The following is a 24,457-nucleotide window of genomic DNA, read 5'->3' as shown; positions in this document are numbered from 1 at the left end:
AGCTGAGGTTAGTGTGAAGAAGGAAAGAGAAATGTTCAAGACTTCCAGATTTACTTCAAACTTTAAAAAGTAGGGGGCTTGGCCAAGCAACATGTCCGACAGGCCTGCCGTAAAATCCTGAAAAAATCCTGTAATCTGGACCCGATCATCAAACCGGAATACCACTTTGCACCAAGCAACCCATGGTGAAATTAAAATTCTGCCTGCCAGCTTCACAGAAGGTGAAATGAAGGCACAGGCCTAGTTAGGCCACGGGACGAGGCCAAGCCCTGTGGGGAAATGGTGCAAAGAGGGGAGTGCAACGGAGGCCCGAGTACTGTCTGTACACTATCGATAAATGAGACTCTCCGGGCTGGCAGTCGTGCTCCCACCCTCATAAGCTTCCCCCATCCCAGGTGGACTGAAGAGAGTCGGCCGCTCGAGGGGCAGATCCTGGCTGGGAAGGAGACCCTGCTGAACTGGATCAGCCTAGATGGAGTGGGGCTCACACTCTGAATGCTTCAGTGGCGGGTGTGGCCTGGCCGGGCGACCACTGTGGCCAAGGAGCGAACGGAGATCGACTTGCAGATTTATGGCGGAGCGGGCTGGGTGCAGTGAGTCGGGGCCCACCGGCGACCTAGATTTGGGGCCGGGCATCAAGCCCTCACGGAGTAGGGGTCAGCGAGTCAGCTCCAAGCATCCACTGGAGTGAGCGTGCCCCTAGAGGACCAGGTGGAGAGTATTTGTCGCCTGCAGGGTGTCCTCTGTGGGGCAAGTGGGCTACTGCACTGTGGTCTAGCCACTCTGGGATCAAGCATATGCACCTGAAACCGGGCCCAGCATCGGAGGAGCACGGCCGGTGTGTATGCCTGCAGCGTAGTGACTTGGTAACCGTGGAATGCTGTCGGACCGTTTGCCTGGTTGTGCAACAGGGTGGAAGGTCTGACCCCCCTCCTCTAGTGAACTCGCTGAGGGAGAAAAGAGGTAACAGCGGTCGCGTTGCAGCCCCGTAGCGGAGACACAAGTAGCAGGCCCAGAGGAAGGACTGCGGTGGGGGCTGCCTGGCTGTGGTGGGGCCGGCGCTGATGAATTCTTGTACTGGGGCCTACTATTGGAAAATCAAAGCTGGGGATGAGCCCGGCCTGTGCCGACACCTGGTCAGGGGGGCTTCGGGGATCGTGACCCGCCGCTCGCCCTAACGCTGCGGTGGATCGTAAGCCCATGAAAAGGCATTGTCCTATGTGGAAGATATTTATCTAACGGATGATGACCTGGAGGAACACTTGACCAGAATGAATACCATAATAGTGGGATTCGCCTCTGAATGCTATGAATTTAATTTTAAGAAATCTCAGATAGCCCACCTCAATGTCCTATTTCTGGGATATGAGCTCTCAAGTGAAGGAAAAAGCTTAGCAGCTAACTTTTTAGAAAAGTGCGCGCTGCTCCAAACTCCAAAATCATTGAAAAACTTACAATCAATCCTGGGATTTCTGTATTTTGGCAGGACATACATTTTGGATTACGCAGAAAGGGTGAAACCTTTCTATGATATAATAAGACCTGCTTTTTCAGTTAGGCAATGGACACAGGAACACACAGATATCCCAGGTTACCTACAAGTGGACATTATAGCATCTAAACATTTAAAAACACGCATGAATGTCCACAACCTGGTGATCCGTATAGTTTTGGGTCAATCAGGGTACACCTACCTAACATACAATGAAGGTGAAACTGTACCAATAGCATACAAGTCACATTTGTACACAAATGCTGAGATGAGTTTCGCATCAACAGAAAACATTCTGACAGCGGTTCAGACTGCTGTAGTGAGAGAAAGAGCACTGGCTCAGGAGAACAAATAATTGTTGTGACTCCAGTACCGGTCTCAGTGGCTGCGACAAAGGCAAGCGTCCCTAATGGAAAAGTCTTACATCCGAGATGGATCCAATGGGCTAATTCTCTCACTGCAACAGACATAGAATAAAGGTACGATCCAAGTAAAAAAACACAAGCATTCCTGCAATACGAACAAGAATATCCTCTCCCGAATGAAATAATGCCTCTAGATCAGTGTGAATACATAATTTACATTGGTGGATCAGCTCAGCCGGTCATAGGGAGTAAACAACAATACAGCGCTGCTTGTGCGATTGTAAAAGGTCATAAGCGGAAAGGCAAGTTTCCTCTCAGTGATGCAAAGACACAGTCTCTAGGAGACTGCACGGCTCAGTTAGCAAAATTAAAAGCCTTATTACTGGCACTGGTAAATACGGATCTAGAATTCCCCACACTAATTGTGTGTGATTCGTTTTACTGTGTAAAGTCGTACAACGAGTACTTACACCACTGGTGTCAAAATGGGTTCAAAGATGCAAAAGGTGGCGAACTACCGAGAGCTCACGTGATACACACACTGAGTCATTAACGTGATAGCGTTCACGTTGAATGGAATTCATTGGCTGATGAAGCCGCAAAGGGAGCTGTACGCATGGCTTCCGTAGCTGCAATTACTCATTCAAAAACGAGAATTGACGGTGAGACTATGGTTGCAATTATTGCTACACTCTTTATTTGTTCATAGGGGGCTCAAATTTCCCTATTAATAGTCCAAAGGACGATGCAGATTTGATGTTCCGCACATGCACTTTTCTTAGAATAGCCATTAGAACACGAAAGTCTATGTTGGATCCCTGAGCCCCTTGACATAAATGTAAAATGTTTTAAAGGTTCTAGTCTTATTCTTTCCCAATGAAATTACTTTTAATAGGCAGATTGTGTAATATCGCTGTATATATTTTTACATTGTCATGTGTTCTTAAATTCTCACTGTGGGTTGTATTTATCATGACTCTATGCTTTTATGGGTACCAAGGTACCCAAATAAAGTTTAGGAACTGAACTGAACTGGTCCAAAGTCCTAATAGACCATATGAAGAACTCATCCACCCAATACACATACCAGGGAGACAATCTTTGAAAAAAAATTAAATCAATATTTTTTGTTGATGTTTTTGACATAAAATACATATATCTAGACAACAGCAACACAAACACTCATACAACAAAACCTCAGGTAACCAAACCTGTGTTACCATGAACCTGAGGTAGCGTTACCCAGCAATTTCTTCTAATAGTCAGTGTTCACACATTTAATCTGGGCAATACACTGAGAGTTAGTCTTCTATGCACACGAGGTAATGACACCTCTACATGCATCTATTTAGTGTGCTTTTACCAAATACAATAATAATAATTCTTGTATTCACAATGGACACCTCCTGTCAAGACTGTCGACACGGATGCGTTTCGGACCCCAATTTCTTCTAGGGCCTCCTCAGGACAAGGGTAAGGAAACCAACATAAGTTAATCCAAATATATATATATATATACATATTGATACATACACTTTAAAAACTGTCCTCTAAATCACACTGGGCATGCTGGGTCAACATCATGCAGGGAATCAAAATGAACAATAAAGTGCAAGGGTAAATCAAAGTAGCGTGTATCGTCCATCATATGAAAAAAGCACTCACGTTGAATCGACCGAATAATGATTATCAGGCGTACTCCAGGCCAGAAGGGCCTCTCGACAGACAGATTAGAGTGCACTGTGAGGTACGGTACCTGTAAATGATAGTTTGTGTGATCAGTGCGTGATGTGACAAGACTGTGTTTATTATTACACAAATAGTGATAATAATAATAATAACGGCTCACAGGGAGTATATCTCCATTACATACCTCTCCGGACCCCAGAGAGATCTCAATTACATGTTCCGATCCTGGTGGGTATTGTTTACTGAAACAAATCACTCCTAACTGTGGGGTGAAACAAGAGCCTATTGTAACAGAGCTTATCTAAATGACAGTAATCAACACAGTGGCTCCCAGAACATATGCCACTCTCACCTTCCAATCCCTCTGTGGGCGTAAACACCACGGGCAGCACAATGTCCAAACTTCTAAAATGAGTCAATCCTCACTGTGGAGTGAGACAACAGCCTTAGTCACAAAGTTTATCTGTGATAAAATAGTCACCGCAATGGCTCCCAGCACGCTGCCATGCTGACCTTTACACTCCCTTCAAAGACCGTAAGACCATGAGCGGCAAAGGTACAAAGTTCAACAAACATCCCTCACCATGATTTCTCAGTAATGGATACTCCAGCGGGTAGCTCGGACCTACTCTCGGGAAATTTAAACCAATCTGGGATTACTTGTTGACGTAAGAGCGTAATGGCTACATGACAAAACTATAGACGGGGAGAACAGACTATCGGCAATGTGTATGTCTGTTGTCAAGGGGACCCAGACCCACACGAATGGGCAAACGTGGCCGAAAATCATGCTATCGGATATCATAAATATCAATTCTCATCAGCGTCTATCCCCACTCAATATTGGGAAGACAAATTATATAATGGAAACACTAAACAAAGTGGGCAATAAAATAAGACAAATAGAAACTTGAAACTACACTATATTATATGCAATGGAGGGGGTCAGGATACCCCATGTCCCAAGCAATCAATATAAAGCCTGTGTACTCAGTTTCCCCAGCATGTCCAATGTGATCTGGACTTACAATCTATTTCATATCGGTGTACAAAACAAACCATAAAACATACAAAACTAATAACAAAAGATACCAAACAACCTAAGAACCAATGTGTGTCACAGTAAGCAAATATTATATAACGATGTCCAGTCACCACGATTTCTCCTTATAATGGGCCAAGGGAAACCTCTGTTTTTTGTGTTCAAGTGCCCAAGTACTTAGAAGAAAGTTCTTTCAATTATATTAGTGCCCAGATCACTTCACGGTCATTAAGACAATTCATTGCTGTCTGGTATTTTTATATCATTTGGGCTTCAAGTTGATTCAGGTTTGTTTGTACACTCGCTTTATTTTCTGATTTCATCACCAGTAGCATTGACCAGCTTATAATGTTTTCGTTATGATCACATTCAACAAAAAGTTGGACCAGTGGTTCTCCCTGTGTCCTGCAGCGTATTCTGGATTTATGTTGCAGCACCCACATTTTTACTTCCTGTGTGTTCTGCCCAATATAGGACTTACCACACGGGCATGTGAGAGAGTACACACAATTTTTAGTGTGCAACTCGAAAAGCAATATTGCATATGCTTCTTGTTGTTCATCATGACAAATTTGGAATCATTAGTCTGAGGACATGAAGCGCAATTATTGCATCTGAAATGACCTATTATGGGAGGGAAGCCCAGCATACGTCTCAGGTCCTTCCTAGGTTGTTGTGTGCGTGAGGCCTTTGCTAGATAGTGGCGTAAGATTTTTCCTCTACGGAACGAAAAAAGTGGCTTTGGAATATTTAGATGCTCCACCAGCCTCAAATTTTGTAGAATGATTTGCTTGACTTTGTTGGCCTTAGGAATATATGTGAGTACACACGTCATTGGGTTTTAATCAGGTTTGGCCTTCGGAGTCAAAAGGACTTCTCGTGGTGTAAACCAGGCATGTATAAGTGCTACTCTGACCAGTTTCTTAGGGTACCCTCTCTCGCATAATCTTTTCTGCAAAATTTCTGCATTCTTAATAGTCAGTTTTATTAGAGCAATTCCGATTGATTCTTAAAAACAGCAAATAAAGCAAGTTATCCATAAGGTCTCTTGGGTGTCCACTGGTATATTGCAACAACGTATTCCGATCTGTGGGCTTGGTGTAGAGACTGACCTCTAGTTTCCCTTCATTATTAGCTACCCACACATCTAAAAAGTAGATTTTTTCATTGTTTGCTGATTTGGTAAACTTCAAGTCATGTGTACGTGAGTTTAACCAAAGGTGAAATTGATCTAAGGACTCCTGATCACCCGTCCATACCATAAAAATGTCATCAATGAAGCGCACCCACTGTGTGATGCACAATTTAAATTGGGTGGCCTCATGAAAGATGTATTGCGTCGCAAAACAATCCATCAACAGATTGGCTATTTCTGGGGCGAAACACCACCCCTTAGCCACGCCTTTAACCTGTAAGTATAGATCTTCTTTAAAGGCAAAAAAGTTGTTCTTAAGGCTTATCCAGCCTAAGGATGTTATGAATTCCGTCGGCACCTGGTGTGGTCTAGCTCTCTTATCTAGGACCAAACTCCAGACTGTGAGTGCTTCCTCTTGAGGGATGTTTGTGTATAAACTTTCGATGTCGAATGTGACCAACAATTGTTGGAGCCTGTCAAACATTGAATTCTCGATTTTCGCGATCAAGTCCATTGTATCCCTGATGTAGGCCTTGGTGTGCAAGACAAAGGGTGTTAGAAAAAAAATCAATAAATTTAGCTAGGGGTTTTAAGAGTGAACCACATGCCGAAATAATCGGTCTACCTGGAGTTTGGTGTACATTTTTATGCACTTTAGGAAGCACATATATATTCAATGTTTTTTGTGTTGTGATGTTAAGGTAATCGTATTCTTTCTTACATATATAACCAGCACCTAAAGCCCTTGTTGTAAGATGTACAATTTGGGCTTTTAAACGAGGGGTGGGATTGTCTGTGATGGGACGGTAGTGTTGTAGATTATTCAATAGCTCCATTATCTCTTTGTCATACTCATCACCATCCCACAGAACAATCCTCCTCCACCCTTATCAGCTGGTTTAATTATGGTTAGGGGATTCTCTGCTAGATTTTGTAATGCTGTTTTTCTTCCTTGGAAAAATTGGGTTCAAAGAAAATCAGTTTTTTATTTAATTTGTCAATTTCCCTCAATATTTGGTCTTCAAATAGCAATATTTAATTAGGAAGGGAGGCACTTTCTGGGCAAAAGGATGACTTGTTCTTTAGACTACTAATATTTATTTTATTGACTTCGCTGTAGTCAGAGAAAAAAGCTTTTAGTCTAAATGTACGTAAAAAATGGAAGACTTCTGTATTGGTATCTACTGGATCCTGTACAGTTAAAGGAACAAATGATAAACATGTTTGCAATAACCTTAGTTCCACACATGTCAATGGATGTTTGGAACGGTTATAAATATGCAATGTGTCATCATTGGCCCTTGTTTTCTGACTCACGCCTTGTTCTATTGTCTGTACACTCTGTCGTGTTCTGAAGTAACCTTGCTCCTGATTCTGATTCTGCGCTGAGGCTTTCCATTCCTCTCTGAATCCCCTTTCCCTGTTTCCACCTCTGTGTAAAAAAGGAGGGGCTCTTGGGTATTGATAGTAGGGTTGATAGAGGTGAAAATAAGGAATTCGAGAATGTAATTCATTTCCTACTTGATCTCCCCTGATGCTGTAGGTTCAATGTACTGGGATTGTTGTTTTAAAAAAAAATCTTCTTTCAAAAATGGATATACCAAATCTGTGTGAATTTTTTTTGTATCTTTAGTGACTTTAGAAGTTTTTAAATTTACGGTGTGAGTTTTAAAGTCTGATACTGTTTTCTCAATAGAATCCAGAAGAGATTGTGCATCAGCAATCGTGGTGTCACTCCCAATTTCTATTCCAATTTCTTAATCTCTTTTAATTCTTCCTCGCTGATTCTTAGTGCAGTCTGAATAGATAGCACTATCCAGTCCCGGGAGCATTTAGTGCCTACCCCACTAAAATCTAGCAGATATGGCTTATCTGTCACAAAGATTACAGGGATGTGTTTCAATTGTAATCCTGCAGGAATTGTATTACTCTTCAAGTATTCTAATAATACTTGTGTGTGAAGTTGTGTTCTGGTATTATTCTTTCTTAGTTGAATAAGACAATCTCCTTTGTCTGAACTTGAATTACCTGAGGCCACCTATTCTCCACCCAACAATTAGGGAATCTGCAGAAGGATGTATGACATTACAACGCATGCTTTTACCACGCATGCCTCTACAACGCGGTTTTTACAACGCAAACCTTTACAATGCATAGCGCTTTGGGGTGCTGGATAGTGAATAGTTTAATTTACTATTCCAACTCCAGTCCCCGTGGAGACTAGGGAAGGTGTTGGATAGTAAATTAAACTTATTCCCTATCCTAGAGCGCCCCCCAGCGCAATGCGTTGTAATGGTTTGTGTTGTAAAAGTTGCCTCGTAAAGGCACTGCGTGGTAAAAGTTGCGTTGTAAAGGATGTTTCCCTCTGCAGAAGTCTATTAATTTCTTCTTCGGAGTAACAAACCATATGGGGTTCTGACATCCTGTCTAGTAATGTGTACACACATGCATTCACAAAATCATAATTTAATAAAGCATCAAAGAGAATTTACTGCGGCGTGTAACAATATTTTTTTACACCTAATTAACTAATAGATTACTAAGTTATTTACAATTCAACACCCTCACACTTAACAAAGTGTTATAACAATGCTGCAAAAACACTGGGGTTTACTCAAATTACCCTCCTGTGCCTGGGTAGAAAACTACATACAATACAGAAGAAATGGCATGGAGGAACTAGTATCTCTCTTCATTTGCTCATAGGGGACTCAAATTTCCCTATCAATAGTCCAAAGTCCTATTACACCATATGAAGAAGTCATTCACCCAATACAGATACCACGGAGACAATCTTGAAAAAAAAGTAATCATATTTTTTTGTTGATGTTTTTGACATAAAATACATACAAATACATATATCTAGACAACTGCAACACAAACACTTATATAACAAAAAAAAATAATTGCCACTTCTGAAAAGATTTCCACTCACCTACTCCTACTAGTTAGATGCAAACAACGTTCCATTTGCTCAGATTCATGAAGTGGGGGATAGAGTAATACCAAACATGGATCACAGATTAGGCTTAATATTAGCGGCAACTGTTTCCTCTCTGAAACAATGCTATTGGTGGCCAGTATTATCAAAGCAGACTAAAGATTGTCTTGAAATGTGATATTCTGCCAGAAGATGAAAGGCTCCACCATAACACGTTCAGCGCAGACACCATTATTAATATCAGACAAACCACTCACATGTGTTTATTTGGACCACTGCGGCCCCTTACAAACAGATGGGGCTTACAGGTATACCATGGTTGCAGTGGATTCCTGCTTGAGATTCTTATGAAATTGGCCCCAGCGCTCGGCTGATGCTCGAACTGTTAGCAAAGATTTGTGAGTCTTTATAGGGACAAACGCAATTGGCACATTACATTCTGACCGTGGCTCCGCATTTAGCTCTCGGCCTTACAAGGAAGCCATGGGAGGTTGGGTGTAGCATTACGGTACTCCTTTCCATACCATCCCGAGGGAAATTTGGTTGTGGAGAGAAAAAAACAGGACTTAAAGCAAACGTTAACAGTATTAGGTTCACGTGGTAGGTGGATCAAACATTTATATGGAGTACAAAGAGCCTTGTACAACATGCCAAGAAGCTCTCTAGTGGGTGTCACTCCTTATGAAGTCCTATTTGGGACAAGAATGTGGGCCCCTGATCTTGATTGTGAAGGCACAGTAATGGATGAAAAAACTTTTGACATCCATAAATGTTTCACTTTTTTACAGGATCTGAATGAATCCAGGGTACTATAAAGCAATGTCCAGGTAAAGAGGACCGCCATTGGGGAAGTCAAGGCAGTCACGGCAAGACCTACCTGGGTCCCAAAAGTTGGGGATCTGGTCTGAGAAAAAATAGTGGACAAAAAGGAATTTGGGCTATCATACGGAAAGCCTGTACCAGTCCTGGCCATTGAAGAAAGAAGAACTGTACTTCTGCCGTCTCTTTCTGGGAAAAAGGAGAAAAGATTTGTCTCCATTGACATGATAAAACAACACTATGTGGCCGATACTGAATAGTAGGCCTTTTGGACTCCTGGGTAGCCGACGCCCTCCTCTCGCTACTATACAGGAAGTTCAAACAGAAAGAGTCATCACGTTCGAACAGTCTCCAGCACTGAATGATGGACTATGCAATATTGCCATGGAACTCATTCCTCTTAAAAATGAAGTTCAAACTCAAATTCAAAATCAAAATGAAAGACAAATTTCTATTCGACCAAACACTGATGTCTACATCAACATGCCTCAACAAGAGCCATCTACAAGTTCAACAAAACCTGTGGAACTACCAAAAATAGATCGAACTGCATTTGGCTCTTTCATCAACTTCGATACCTTTTCATTGGATCCAAGTGAACCTGAAACGATGCCAGCCCAAAAAACTTGTCACCAGCAAATCAAAGACTTTTTCATCTGTCTTAAACAGACAGAACTGGTATCACCATGGATGGAACTTTGGGTAATCACCGGGATACTTTTCTTTCTTTTCTGGATAGGTTTAGTAACTGTTTTTGGCATGCTTATTAATGGAACTTATCTTAGACAAAGCTCTGCAGCATCAAAAGTGAATCTGATTCTGAAACCTCACCTTTCTTCACATCGTGAACAAAGAGACTTGTCATCTGTGAACATTTCAGCAGTTCCTATACCTGATGGTATAGTGTGGGACAAGGTTGATTACGATAAATTTGGGCCAACCAAACTTTTAAAAATATCACATTTATTTAAAATATCCTTAAATGATATCATTATCATTACCTCCAGTACATTCTCCGATGATTGGGATTATGAAACTGTCAATAATATGTTGTCTGATTTAGAACAATCTGCTGCCTTTTCTAATAATGAAATATTGGAAGACACAATGTATTGCTATCAACATTATGGTCATCATTTTTGCACAAATCTGCTGATCCCAGAAATGTTTTCCCATATCACCAATGGGAACATTGCCCAACACTGCAGAAAAGCAGTTAAAAAACATTTGCACAGAAATGTTAATATTTTTCAGGGTTTAACATATCAGACCCAGCCTATATATTATTACAAGGTTACACAGACATCAGCACAGAAAAATATGTTGTCAAACACCAAACAGATTTACTCTACTTCCCTTTATTATCCAGTTGTCTGAACAAGGTTTTGACTTATGGAAAGGCACGATAGACGCAAAATCAGTCTGGGGGTCTAGAGACTGGCAAGTCCAGGGAGTGGAAGCACTAGAGCATGCCTTATTCCTCAGCAGATTATATTTCTGAATGATACTGTGCCACAAACTACCTGTCTTGGAATAGCCAAGAATAAGGATTTGAACACACCTCGGATTTCAACACCATCACATACTGAGGGTAACCTTACATCAGGAGAAGGGATTACATTAGATGACATCCTGCAATACAATAGATCAGACCCCAATTGGAAGGGATGGTTGATTTGGCCCACATACACTAACAGAGGTCAGGAAAGATTCAAAGGTACAACCAAAGGGTTTAGTGTCCACAGGCCAGATCCACGCTATGTACAGAGAGAACATCCAGGGGTAGTGACGTCATACAGTGTTGGGAAGTTATGCCTAGATTGGCTAAAAACCTCAGCACTTACGCAGGTGAAACAAAACTTATCCTTTCTTACAGAGAATGTGGACCTACAGGATTTTTTATTGGGTCCCAGAAAGCCGCATCAAAAACATTTCTATTATGCTACAGCAAAGCCCTCGCACACAACAAACAAGGTATGTCAACAGTGGTTATACAAGGTCCGTTGTTGGAAAACGGCGACCGGGAACCAAAGGAGGAGGGATGCCACGCTGTTGATACTTCCTGATTCAAGTTGCACCCACGCGAATTGGAACCTGACTGTGGATCCCCTCCCGGTTTTGGGCTTAATCTGCACACTTATTAAGCACGGCCTATACAGCACTCTGATTCCGTGTGCTTATCATCGCTAAATTCTTAAGAATACCACCTCGTGAAGATATAAATAAACCTTCTACAATTATCGCTCCGATTGACGGAAGTTGCCACCACACCTGAAACCTCCTTAGACGTTTCTAGTATTTGCTCTTTTCTTTTCCCTCAACACACGTGCATGGCTGTGATGGATAGGATTAACAATCCTTTACGCGATCAGATTCAGTAGAAATATCACTCCAGATCTACATGAGTGTAGGTTGTGTCTTAAGCCCTGAGCAGTCGTAGTGATTTGTTCCCACGCGACGAAACACGTGTCGGCTGGTTGTGGAACCAATAAACTTATATCCATCTTCCAAGAAACTGAACGAAGTTGCAACTGTCGTGTTGTTTGGCTCTATACATATAATGTTATTTATTGCATAACCACTGTTGACATACCTTGTTTGTTGTGTGCGAGGGCTTTGCTGTTTTATATTGTCTCGTAGGTTTGGTAACGGACCTATTTTTGAACGGTTAAGGGGTCTTTTCCGCTCGCCCTTCCGCACCATGTCATAACTTAGCTATTGATTAACCTTGGGCGTAGTGGGCGTAGTGGGGCTCCGCGGAGCTACGCGGAGAGGGCGAGAAGCTACGCCCACTCCCGCACTCCGCGTAGCCCCACTACGCACCTCCCTCCCGCTCTCCCCTAGATACATTATTTACGCAATTACAGTTATTAAAACAATATTAAAGCACTTACCTTGTCCGGGGCTCGTCCGGGGCTCGATCTTTGAATAGCGTCCTTTTCCTGGATACCAATGCGCATGCGCGGGCGGCCGCGCATGCGCATTTCTCCCGCGAAATGCGCATTCGCGGGCGGCCGCGCATGCGCATTTGTTGTCAGTAAAAGGACGCTATTCAAATATGGAGCCCCGGACGAGCCCCGGACAAGGTAAGTGCTTTAATATTGTTTTAATCACTGTAATTGCGTAAATAATGTATCTAGGGGAGGGCGGGAGGGAGGCGGGTGGCGGCTGACTCGGCTACGCCCACTGAGTGGGCGTAGTGTTGCCGGCTACGCTGTCTACGCAAAATGCGTAGAAGGCAACACTACGCCTACTCCGTGGGCGTAGCCGAATCGGGCGCCCACCCTTACTATTGATACACACTAAACGTTCACACTAGGTAGTGCACCTTTCCTTTCTGGAATACTAAAAACCCCACGTGCTGTATGTTTCTATTATGCTGTCCATAACTAAATCAGGAAAATCTCCCAACGAGAAGCCGCGGAGAGGTTACGAGAAATAGATCGGATTAATTTATGGGAAGCTATAGCCGTAGTTGACAATGGTATGACTACGTTAACTTCCAGGATATATTCACTGGGCAACATTGTATCTTCCGCTATTGATGTACTAGAACAAGATTTGTCAATGCTACAGCACAGGCAATCACAATTGCGTTCTATTATGTTATTGGGCGGGACACTGCAATCTTTGCACGCAGGCTGTGTGCCCTGGCATTTAATCAACAGTACGTCTCTGTTTTCTGCATACAATCTGACAGAAAAACAGACAAAAATTGCACAAAGGGGAGCAAAATATAGAATGCTGCGTATTGAACAACTGGACAGATTAGCTTTTACAGTGGCAGAATCACCATCCACAGAATGGTTAATCCATGGCCATATAACTCTACCAGTCATAACTTTCCAATTTCAGTATTACCTAGAACAGCAGCAGGCAGGCAGATATGAAGAAATGGGTAGGGAATTCATCAAGGAATCTTGCGAATTACCGTACAGATTTCGATTCAGGAATGGGGATCTAGAAGTGTTTCTAAGCGGTACAAACTGTGAGAACGCTTTAAGTGGATCTCTCATAAGCCAGGATGTAATGGTTCAGTAGCTAACATATCCTGTCACTTGAGGGGTGCCCCAGCAGCAGTGATTACTCCAGTTTTCAGGCAGGCTACTTTCGAATGGGAGTTACTTGATGCTGAACGATCAAGATTGCTGTGGGATGCCTACGGGCATCGCATATCGGGTAACCGTGAGCTCCAGGATTACTTGCTGTATGCAAGTATTGTTTCCACCGACACATAGAGTCAGGGAGGTGCCTCTATGGCCTTCATTGAATGTTTCTTTAATATGATTTGATACTTTGAGCAGAATGAAAGCCATGCTTCTACAGAAGACTGTGCCCTTAACAGCTCCACAAGAGACTTTTGATCTCCAGATCGCAAGGTCCTCAGCCGAGATACAGGCACTAATACGTACAAACTGCCCCTTCCATTTCTCAGAAATGGTAAATCGTATCTTTAACATGTCTGTACGATGGGTATTGTCCACCTATTTAAGAACATAGGTTCCGGACTGTTAAGGACCTTTCAGACGGTTCTCAGAGTTATACCAAACTTTATACACTCCTGTAGTGTAGTTCCTATGATCCCAATAGGCTCTGCGCATTGGAATAATACCTTCAATAGTATAGGCCTGGACCAGACGTTAACTAGGTCTTCTATTGTCGATATTAGACTTAAAGTTTTGGGTTTGCCAGCTAGCTCAGAGTTCACTAGAAACTTTCTTGAATAGGCAAGGAGGAGTTGAACCTCCCTGGATAGACAAGAAGGGATTTAGTTTCTGACAACCATAGAACATGACAACTTTGCTCTCCCCTAATCAAGAGTGTATCTCTAGAGTCGTGTGAAAACAAAAGACAACTTATTTTACTCAGTCAGTACGTGCATTCTTAGTCTCACCAGATTGTAGAGAAAAGGAAGAGACGGGCGTGTTCAATAAAAGATGGTATTTATTGATCAGTCTCTTTTCTCATACAAGAGAAATGGATCGATATTATCGCAATACTTATGGTTAAGTAAAGTGCATACAATAAAAGCAGAAGTATAAAATAATACTGTAAAACATTTATATGGTTTCTAAGCCATAAGGTGGTTTAAAATTGATAAAATAGATACATACACATATATATTTGACTAATCGTACTCAACTGGTGTTTCTACCTACGCCTACCCCAGTGTACCTGACCTAAGCCTAATACGTGGGCGGGAATAGAAAGTAGCAGTTTAAGTTAAGTTTGTTTTGCCAAGTGACTGACTCAAGAAGTCTCTGCAAGGGGTTATTCAGTTCTGTACCTGGAATCTAGGATGAATGAGGGATGGTATCTCTCGTCTCTGGTCTCGATATTCCAGGCTGCCTGCGAGGGCTACCCGGAAGCGCCGGAGCTGGATTTCTCGGCAGGAGAAAGCAGCGTCTCGTTCTCAGCGCGTCAGGAAGGCGGGGCTGCGCCAGCGGGGTCTGCTCTGCTCTGGGCTTCGGCAAGTCTGGCTGCTCCGATCTCGTCACCACCGCGTGTGTTTGCTTAAGGCAATATCGGTAATATTTATACCTGTAAGGTGCCGAGATTGACGTAAGGATGGACATAGATACGTCAATAAGGATGTCATACGAGCTGGTCGTTAGCACATTCTTTTGCTGAAGTTCTCGGTGAAATCAAAACAATGGCCGCAGGGTTTTTCCCAGGTTGTCATAGGTTTGATTTGTTTTGAGAACTCCGTATGCCTTATCAGGGGCTGGAGGAATATTGCTTGTTTAATTAGATGGCAAGCGTTATGACCTAATCAGATAACACGTTCCTGTGCCATGGTGTGGCTTCATCAAATAACGGTTTCTGCATCATGGGATGGCTGCTAGTTAACTTGTTAACCAGAACAGGGTCAGGAATAGGGGGATCGATACAGAACCTATAAGAATACATCACACCCACTCCATGCTAACTATGGCCATGTTTACGAATCTAGGCATAGTAAAACATACTGTAGAGTATCGTGTATACCTTACCACCCCAAAATACAAATAATGCATTTCGAATTATGTAATATACGGAAAAAAAATATTCACATGTACTATATGCACTCAAGCTGTAGAATAATGCTAAATTAATCACGCATATGCATACATTATTATTAATCGAATATGAGAATTACACATGAAAATGGCTCTTAATACAGAAGAAAAAGTTCGAGACCATTTCATCACAGAATAGAAATAATTATGAATATACCAGCGGGCAGCTAATGTCTATAAAGTTTCTAAAAAATAGAAATTTTAGATCTCTAAGAATAGTTCTTACTTTAAGCAGATGATAAGTGTCCCGAAAAAGTCATAAAAATATTTTTGGGGCTGCTGAAAAAATTGCTGTCCGTGAACTGGAGGGGAAATTGTTCATGTAATTTTATCATTAAAGTTGAAGGCCAAATTCAGGGTGTTGGGAACGCCGTGTGCTAGCTTGCTCAAAAGTCTGGTGAGAACATCATATCATTTATACTGTCGAAAAAGCTGTCAACAGCTTCCTGGGAGAGTTCCACTAACTCGGAAAAAGGTGTAACCATGCATTCGTGTGCATGATTGTCTCCACTGACGTTTTGATTAGTATTGCTGACAGAAGGTCATACCTGATCGATGCTGCTTTCATCTTGAACTTCACTACCCCTTAATCGTAGCGGTGAAGTCTCCACGAATGCCGTCATCAGGATTGGCAGCCGTTGAGGGCAGCACAAAGCATGAGCCGTTATCGGACCCAACAATGTTTCTGCATCCATAGGCGCATCCGATTGTAGCGTCAGACAGGTGTCCAACACGCATTCTTCTCCGCACAGCAAGCACCTTAATACAGGTAAAACACATCGATGCCACATTGGTCGAAATGAAAGAAACCAAGTCATGTTCAGGTCTCTAAGCCGGGATAGTCCCAGGATTTTTGATATCCGGTCCCGGTATCCAATGGCTCGGATTGTTTCTTCCCTTGTCGCAGGTGTTTTGTCTGTGACATGGTTTGCCATAACGAAATATAAGGACTAAGAATAGAATTCCTGCAATTAGTCCCAAAATGAGGGGAAGTCCGCCAAAAATCGAATGGACGAAATCTGGAAAAATACCCAGTATGGCTTTGAATGGTGTTAATGCCATTGAAAATACTGTCTTAAACACTTTTGAGACTCCACTGGTATCAGAAATATTTAAGATTTCATTCAGGATTTCTGTGAAATGTATGGGGGAATTAGTTGATAACAATGAGTGAATCTCTGCAGTCGTCCTTGCGACTAGGAGATCATACGTTTCTTTTGATGACGTGAGCCTGGTTGGCATCTGAAGAAGCACTGTTTTCATTCTACTTAAAGTGTCTATTGGAATAGAAGTAATTTTCAAGTTGGGCCATGCCCTTGCCTCCCTGTATGGAAAGGAGCTGGGGAACAATAAGCGTCCACAGCACTTGACCTTCGCAGTCGTAGTTACGAGATAAGGAGTCCTGGGCATAAGACTACAGCATCTGCGGTCCACAATTAGAATGTAACTCCCATTATAGAGTCTTTGAAAAAATGGTTCTATCTCTGTTGCAGGTGTGCCTAGCTGGTGACATGAAAGGTTATTTGAGTTCCCTTCACAGGCTCCATGCAAACTAATTCCATTACACAGAAGTGTACCGCTTAGTGACAACGCACAATTATTGCCACTAAGAAACACTTTCTGTCCTTTATTACTGACACATGCATGTGAATAGTGCAAATTCCATGTAGACTTAATGTACCCTTTTCCCAATTTTTCGTACATGCCAGCCTGTATATATTTTTGGCAGTATTGAAACCTGAAGGTTGATATTGGAATATTAATTATCCCATGTATTATCCATTCACTGACAGGTCGTTCTGACATTGTCACTGGTAATCTTTTGAGTTTCTCAATGCTCAGGATTGTATAATCAGCACCCTTCTGTGCCATACTGATTTGTTTATCAGTAAGGTTAAAGATATTGAATAGTGACGTTGTGTTGATTAAACGCCAAGGCACATAGCCTGAACGCAGATTTTGTAACGTCCAGCCAAGCTGTACAATAGAACGCAATTGAGACTGACCGTGTTGTAACAACAGTAAGTCTTGCGATAATATGTCGATTGCTGAAGACACAATACTGTCCAAAGAAAAAATTCTGGAGGACAGAGTCATTAACCCATTGTCCACTACAGAAAGTGATTTTTCCAAATTAATACGGTCAATTTCCCGTATACTTTCTGCTGTCTCAATTTGAGTTACCTTCCAGGCCTCGTTGTAAGCTGCGTATACAGAGGCTGCTATGAAGCGTTTTTGATGCTGTTTGCGCGGTCCCATAATGAAATCACGCAAGTCAGCACCATCAGTAAGTAAAGTTAGGTGTTGCTTAATTTCTGTCAGTGTGGAAGTTTGTAGCCATTGAAGGCACAATTTGCCCACACTGTAGGTGGTTATTATCCCTGGGTGTTGTCTTTGGGAATATCTAGGGTCTGGCCTGGTCAATGTGAACCCCTGTGTTTTGTTCAGGAATCTATCTTGACAGTTATTAGTATCTGTGGGCCAGATCAACCATTGTTTCCAATCAGGATGTGTTCTGTTTTGGTTTAATACATAGTTTACGTCTATCCCTTCATCTGTAGAGCTATTGCTGTCCATTGTTGGCTTTGGAATAGACGGTTTATTTAAGTCTTTGATTTTGGCTAAGCCAAGACAGGTGGTTTGTTGAACAGTGTCATTTAAAAATATAATTTGTTCTGGGATCATGCAGGCTCTAAACAATGATTCTATACCTTGTACTTGCCATTCTTTTGTACCCCAAACACTTTTTACTTCAACATTTTTGTCCCAATAATCAAAACCAAAAGTATTCATTTGTTCAAAAAATGAGTCTGAATATATCATTTTCGTGTTTGTTAGCATGATCTTTGTCCCTGTCTTATTTGACAATTTGAAATAAAATGTTTCAGCATTACTTGTGTTGAACCCTGAAAAGTATGAATATTTGTCGTAAAAGGTTCTTGAGCTTCCTTTTGGAGGGGTTGCACAATGTTCCCATTGATTATAATTTAAAACATTTCTAGGTTGTGCCGATTTATGTAAAAAATGGTTACCATAGTGGTTGTAACAGTACATACTATCATAATTTGTCGAACCCTGCAAATAATCATGTTTGGTAAATTTAGCAGACATCACTAAGTCAGACATCATATCATTTATGTTTTCAAAGTCCCAATCATCAGAAAATGAGCTTGGTTTTACAAAGTCACTTAACGAGATCTTGATTTGGTGTGGATATTTCAGGATTTCAACCGGACCATAAATTTCGTAGTCAGTATTGTCCCATGCTACCCCACCTGGTATAGGATTGGCTGTGAAGTTGACTGAAGAAAGTTCTCTTTTCTCGACGTGTGAAGATGTGTGTGGCTTGAGGATCAAGTTGATTTTCTGACTTGCTGTGTCCATTTTAGCATATTTTCCCTCAATGAAGCGTCCCAAAGTTAGTACCATGATGAGCCAAAGTATGAGGATAAATGCACCAAAGCCCACCCAAAATTCAATCCATGGAGAAATCAGATAGGTTTCTTTCAGGTGTTTCAAAAGTTCCTTAGCTTTATTTTTAAATGTTTTTGTTGATGGCTGTGTCTTTGATTCACTTAGGTCTTCAGAGGAATCATCGAAGTTTATGAAGTAGCCGGATGCAGTTCTGTCAATTGTTCCAATTGCTTCAGGATTACTGTTTCTTGCAGCTTCAGCATATTCATTTGTTACTTCATTGTAGGTTGGTGTGTCTCTACTAAATGTTTTTATTTGGGTTTTTAGAGGTCTGAGTTCCAATGCATTGTTGCATAGTCCTTGTTGTTGTTCTGTAGGCGTTTCGAATGTGATTAGCCTCTTAGTTTGGACCTCTGTGTTTGTAGCAAACCTTGGTGTTCTGCTACTTATCGGGAGTCCACTTGGCCTACTGTTTGTTATCGGCCACATGATTGTGGTTTTACCAGGTCGATGGATACAACTCGGTTCTCCTTTTTACCAGCAAGCGGCGGTAGTACAACTGATCTTGTCCCGTTGATAGACAAGACAGGAACTGCTTTTCTGTAAGAAGGCCCAAATTCCTTCTTTACCGCGATCTTTTCTCTGACTAGATCCCCGACTTTTGGAATCCAGACAGGTCTTGCTGGGACAGGTGGTGGTTCTTCAGTGGTTGTTGGCTGCTGTTTCAATGTTATGTTGCTCAGGTCTTTTCTTAATTTGTTTAAGTCCTGCAAAATAGCCAAACGATCTTTGATATCAAAGCATTTTTCCTTCACCACTGAAGTCTGACTGTCAAGATCTAAGACTAACATCCTAGTTCCAAACAATAATTCGTACGGACTGAATCCCTTCAGAGAATTTCTTGGCAGGTTGTTTAGACTACGTTGGACACTTATTAGATGTTTGACCCACCCAGCTCCCGAACCTAATATCCTTTCCGTTATAGATAGCTTTATGCCTTGGTTTTTTCTTTACACCATCCCGTATCCCTCAGGAAGGAAGTGAGAAGAATCCCGCTGTGCTATGCTCATTTAGCCATGTTTCCCCACAGGCTTGAGGGCTACAGTGAAAACATTGGTCAAACGTAGCATGCTCCTAGCGTATATGCCATTTAGACTCGCAAATCTTTGTATAACAGTCCAGACGTCAGCCGAGTGCTGGGGATCTACATTATAAGTGGAAACTAGCCTGTATATGTTAATCGGACGCTTTGCTTTTTACTGTTGATTCTTTCTGGAGTGAAACACCACGGTAGTATACCGTTTCTCTCGCCACTGCAATCTCTGTTGCAGTCCGGGCATTTTTTTACAAAAATGTGATGCTGCAGGCTCATGCCTGGCCACCAGTACACTGATTGTAATTCTTCCAGAGAATCTTTTAGTTTGAGGTGTCTGAGACCCTCGCCCATATGTGCGTCTGCTATTAACAACGTTCTCCTGTCCTTGTTTGGAATTACTTTATCCCCCACTCCAGGGATTCGAGCAAAAGGGACGGAGTTTGCATCGATTATGTATGTATAATTGAGTGGATTGTTTATCGGTAGCGCTGAGCAGTCGCCTTTTGATGACGTTTTCACCGCCAGCACTGTTTCACCGTCAATGTATTTCACTGTACGCTTTTTTCTAGCTACGGAAGCCGATTTAGTTGCTACCGCTGTGGCTGTCTCAGCCAATGAATTCCCTGCAACGTGAACGCCATCACGTTGATGACTCAGTGTATGTATCACGTGAGTCTTTGGTAGTTCTTTTTGTAACAGAACTATTTGTTCCCAAAGCAGTTTTTGCTTTATTGTTGCACCTGTGTCATCTTTGTAACCATTTTGAATCCATGTCTGCAAATCGTTGTTATATGATTTGACGCAGTAATATGAATCGGACACTATAAGTGTCGGGAATTCGCGATCTGCATTATCTAGCGCCATTTTCAATGCTATTATTTCAGTCTGTTGTTCTGAATTAGTTTCTACTGAGTGTGTTTTTGTTAATAGAGGTCTTAGTTTACCTCCGCGCCACACTTCTTTTGTAATATCACATGTGGGGTTGTATGCTTGTTCTCCCCAAACGGAGGGTTGAGCATGTCCATCTGTATAGATTACACAAGCGTACTGTCGTAAGGGCAGAATGTCGATTGGCAGAGGGAATGTTCTTTCATATTCTAGATTTTTCAATTCTTTTAATTCTGGATCAAAGTAGTATTTTACTTTGTCCGTTGTAATTGAATTCACCCATTGTATCCATTCCGGATTCAACGCTGTTGTTGGTAAATTACACGGTGTTGTTAATGCCTCAAAGGCTGATTCTGCTGTTCTGACTGTGATACGTCTACCGTCAGCTTTATCTTTTTCTCTAGCTATTGCGGTTTGAACTGCATGAACAATGTTTTCTTTAATGCTGAATTTCTTTTCAGCTTCTGTGTACAAGTGTGATTTGAATGCAATTGGTACCTTTTCTCCCTCGTTAGAGGTCAGGTATGTGAATCCGCATCTTCCTGGGATGACTCGAATCACAAGATTGCGTGTGTTATCACGTGTTTCTAATTTTGTTTTAATTAACATGTCTGTTTGTAAGGATCTCAGAATTTCTGTGTGTATTTGAGTCCAATTGGTTTTTTTAAAATCTGGTTTTATTAGATCATAAAGGGGTTCGACCCTTTCTGCGTAATTTGCAATGTATGTTCTTCCGAAATTTAGGAAGCCTAGAATTGACTGTAGGTTTTTTAGTGTTCTAGGTGCTTGGAGTACGGCACATTTCTCTAGGAAATTGTCAGCCAGGCTTTTGCCTTCACTTGATAATTCATATCCTAACAACAGGACTGTTAGATGGGCAATTCTAGATTTTTTAAAGTTGAATTTGTAACCCTCTGCTGCGAGCCCAAGTATTATGGTGTTCACTCTCTTCAAGTGAGTATCCAAGTCATCATCTGTTAGGTATATGTCGTCGACATAAGATAATGCCTCTTCATCATATGTTTGTAATAATTCTGTTACTCTCGCTGAGAATAATCCTGGGCTGTTCTTGAACCCTTGGGGTAACCGACAGAATTGTTTTTGAGCGCCATTTATTGAGAACGCGGACAAATATCTGCTCTCTGGTGCTATATTTTGACAGAAGAATCCATTAGAGATGTCTAATGTTGTTTTGTATTTTTTGCGCACTATGTTATTCATTAGCGCTGCACTATGCGAGTTTTGCACTGCAAAAGGTTTGCAACATGAGTTACGGTGTCTGTAATCCAAAACTAGACAATATGAATTGTCTGGTTTGGAGACAGGAAACAAAGGGTTGTTCATTTGTGAGGTGCAAGTTTCAATCACCCCCTGGTATTCTAATTGGTCTAGGATTTCTTTTACCTGTTTTTTAGCTTCTTGCTTAATTGGGTACTGTCTTTGTGCAGTAGGTTGTGTTTTTAACTGGATTTTGTGAGGAGGAGAATCCTCATCCCATCCAACGTGATTTTTATATAAAGCAGGAGCTTGAGCTACTGCCCACTTTCTAGCAAGTGTGTATTTTTTATGAATTGGGATATGATTTGAGAAGGCAGGCATAATTATTTCTTCGCCATGAGGGCAGTCCCTGACAAACTCTGGTGGCCAGTCTTTTTCAGCTAGAAGGATGTCATAGCCCTTGGAGAGATTATCCCAAAATAGTCCCCTTATTTTTATAGTCTTATCCCCCTCTATACGTTATGTTATTTCATATATTTTGTGAGGTTTGCTAACTCTGGTGTCTGCAGTTTCCACTTGAAGGTATTCATTCGTGTCCACTGTCTCCAGATGATTCATAAGGACTTTGCGAGCTATGCTCACTTCTGCTGCGCTGTCTAGCATTGTCTGAGCCCACTCTCCGTTTTTCAGCTGTGTCCTCAGTATTCTCGGCATTGTTGAATACTTTAATACTGGCTACCTTCTTTTTTGGAAATTGTAATTTCTTATTTGGATGAGCAGGTTCCTTGTCTTTGGACTTGACGTGCCCTTCCCTGGGTTCCGATCATCCTCTTCTTTCCGATTTCTGCGAGGAAGTCTGAAAAGATTGAGAGGGACGTGTATCAAAATCTTGATATCTATCCGGTTTCTTTATATTATCCCTATTTCTAAGGTTGTATTTTTTCCCAGAGGGCTCACTTTGGGGAGACTTGGGTCCTTGGTCCGGAGATCTTTCTCTCCGCCGAGGAGACCTTCCTCTGGACTGGAATCTCTTTTCTTTTGGATTGGATTGTTTGTTTCCATCCCAGTTCTTCTTTTGGCTGTTTAGATTATTTTTAATAAATATTTTTTCAGGACTTTCAATCAGTTGGGGTTTTACTGGTATTCCACCTAAACTATCTCTACCCAGTTCCTCATAGGATTTTTCTATAATTCTGGCAATTTCAGCTGGTTGGTCTGCTATATCTGTTTCTTTTAACCTTTGGCGGATCGCCACGTTTGCTGCTTCTCCCTTTATATTGGCTAGTAATATAGCCGAGACCTGCTTGAAGTCTTTCAGTAATTTCATACCAAGAGTTAAAGCGGGTTCTGGACCGTATTCATCTTGAATTTGTTTTAGCACATCTGGTATTACCGAGATGGATGGAACACCATGCGTTTTTGTGTAGATGGAAGCAAAGACTGTACCCCAAGTGTCACAGTCCTCCACGTGTGGTGCGATTCCCATTGGAAGACAGATAGTCAGAATCCTGTGTTTATCCACAGGAGTGGTGTCTGGAAACACCGCCTCTATTTGGGTGATTTTTTGTGCTAACCAGAATGGTATATGTTCCCTTTTAGGTGGTACCTTACCTAGGCAGGACTGTATGTTCTGTGGTGTAATTTTATTTGTGTTCCCCTGATGAGGGGTCAGCTGTGGAATTTTAATTGCTGGTTGGATTGTTGAAGTCCGCATTACATATTGGACTAATTGTCTATGTACTTTTATTAATTGTTTTAGTTGTACTAAAACATCTGCTGCAGACATTCTTTCGATGTCTGGATGTGGTGTGTATCCGGCTAGGACCGGCCACGTTGCTCCTGGTCTACCTAATGGACCGAGCCTGGTGATGTGATTGTTGTGTTTTAGGGCGCCATTAAACAAGAGCAGGTGCTCTTGAAATTTAAGTGGTACTTCCACCTCCTCGAAAGGAGTGTATTCTTCAGGAGGTTCCTCTGTTTTGTAATGGTGGAAGTGCTTTGTTACAGCGTTTGCTGCTGGAAAGTTTATCCATGAATAGAATACCTCTGTCTGCCGATATTCGTGTGCCTCTATTACGAATATGACTGTGCCACCTCTAGGTGTCAGTCCATTTTCTATAAGTTTTAAAGTTATAGATTTCCTTATGTTGACCGGGATGAGTATTAAATCCGGGTCTGCTTCTTGCATAGTATTATCAGCTGCTACGAGTTCAGCTGCTAATCTAGCTATCTCTCTTTCTTCTTCAGTGTCTGACATTCTACTGTCAGGAAGGTTATTTTGTTTGTTTGCAGATCAGGT

The 24,457-nt window shown here is 41.8% G+C and overlaps 1 protein-coding gene across 1 annotated transcript in view; it reads right to left on the bottom strand.

Moving 5' to 3' along the window:
• HPSE2 (heparanase 2 (inactive)) overlaps nt 1–24,457 on the bottom strand; it is a 1,420,589-nt gene that overhangs the window by 1,112,803 nt on the left and 283,329 nt on the right. The window lies entirely within an intron of this gene.

This window comes from Lissotriton helveticus, chromosome 5_1 (genome assembly GCF_964261635.1).
Source record: "Lissotriton helveticus chromosome 5_1, aLisHel1.1, whole genome shotgun sequence".
NCBI lineage: Eukaryota > Metazoa > Chordata > Amphibia > Caudata > Salamandridae > Lissotriton > Lissotriton helveticus.
Note: the sequence above shows the minus strand (reverse complement) of the source record. Positions and strands in the feature narration are given on the sequence as shown.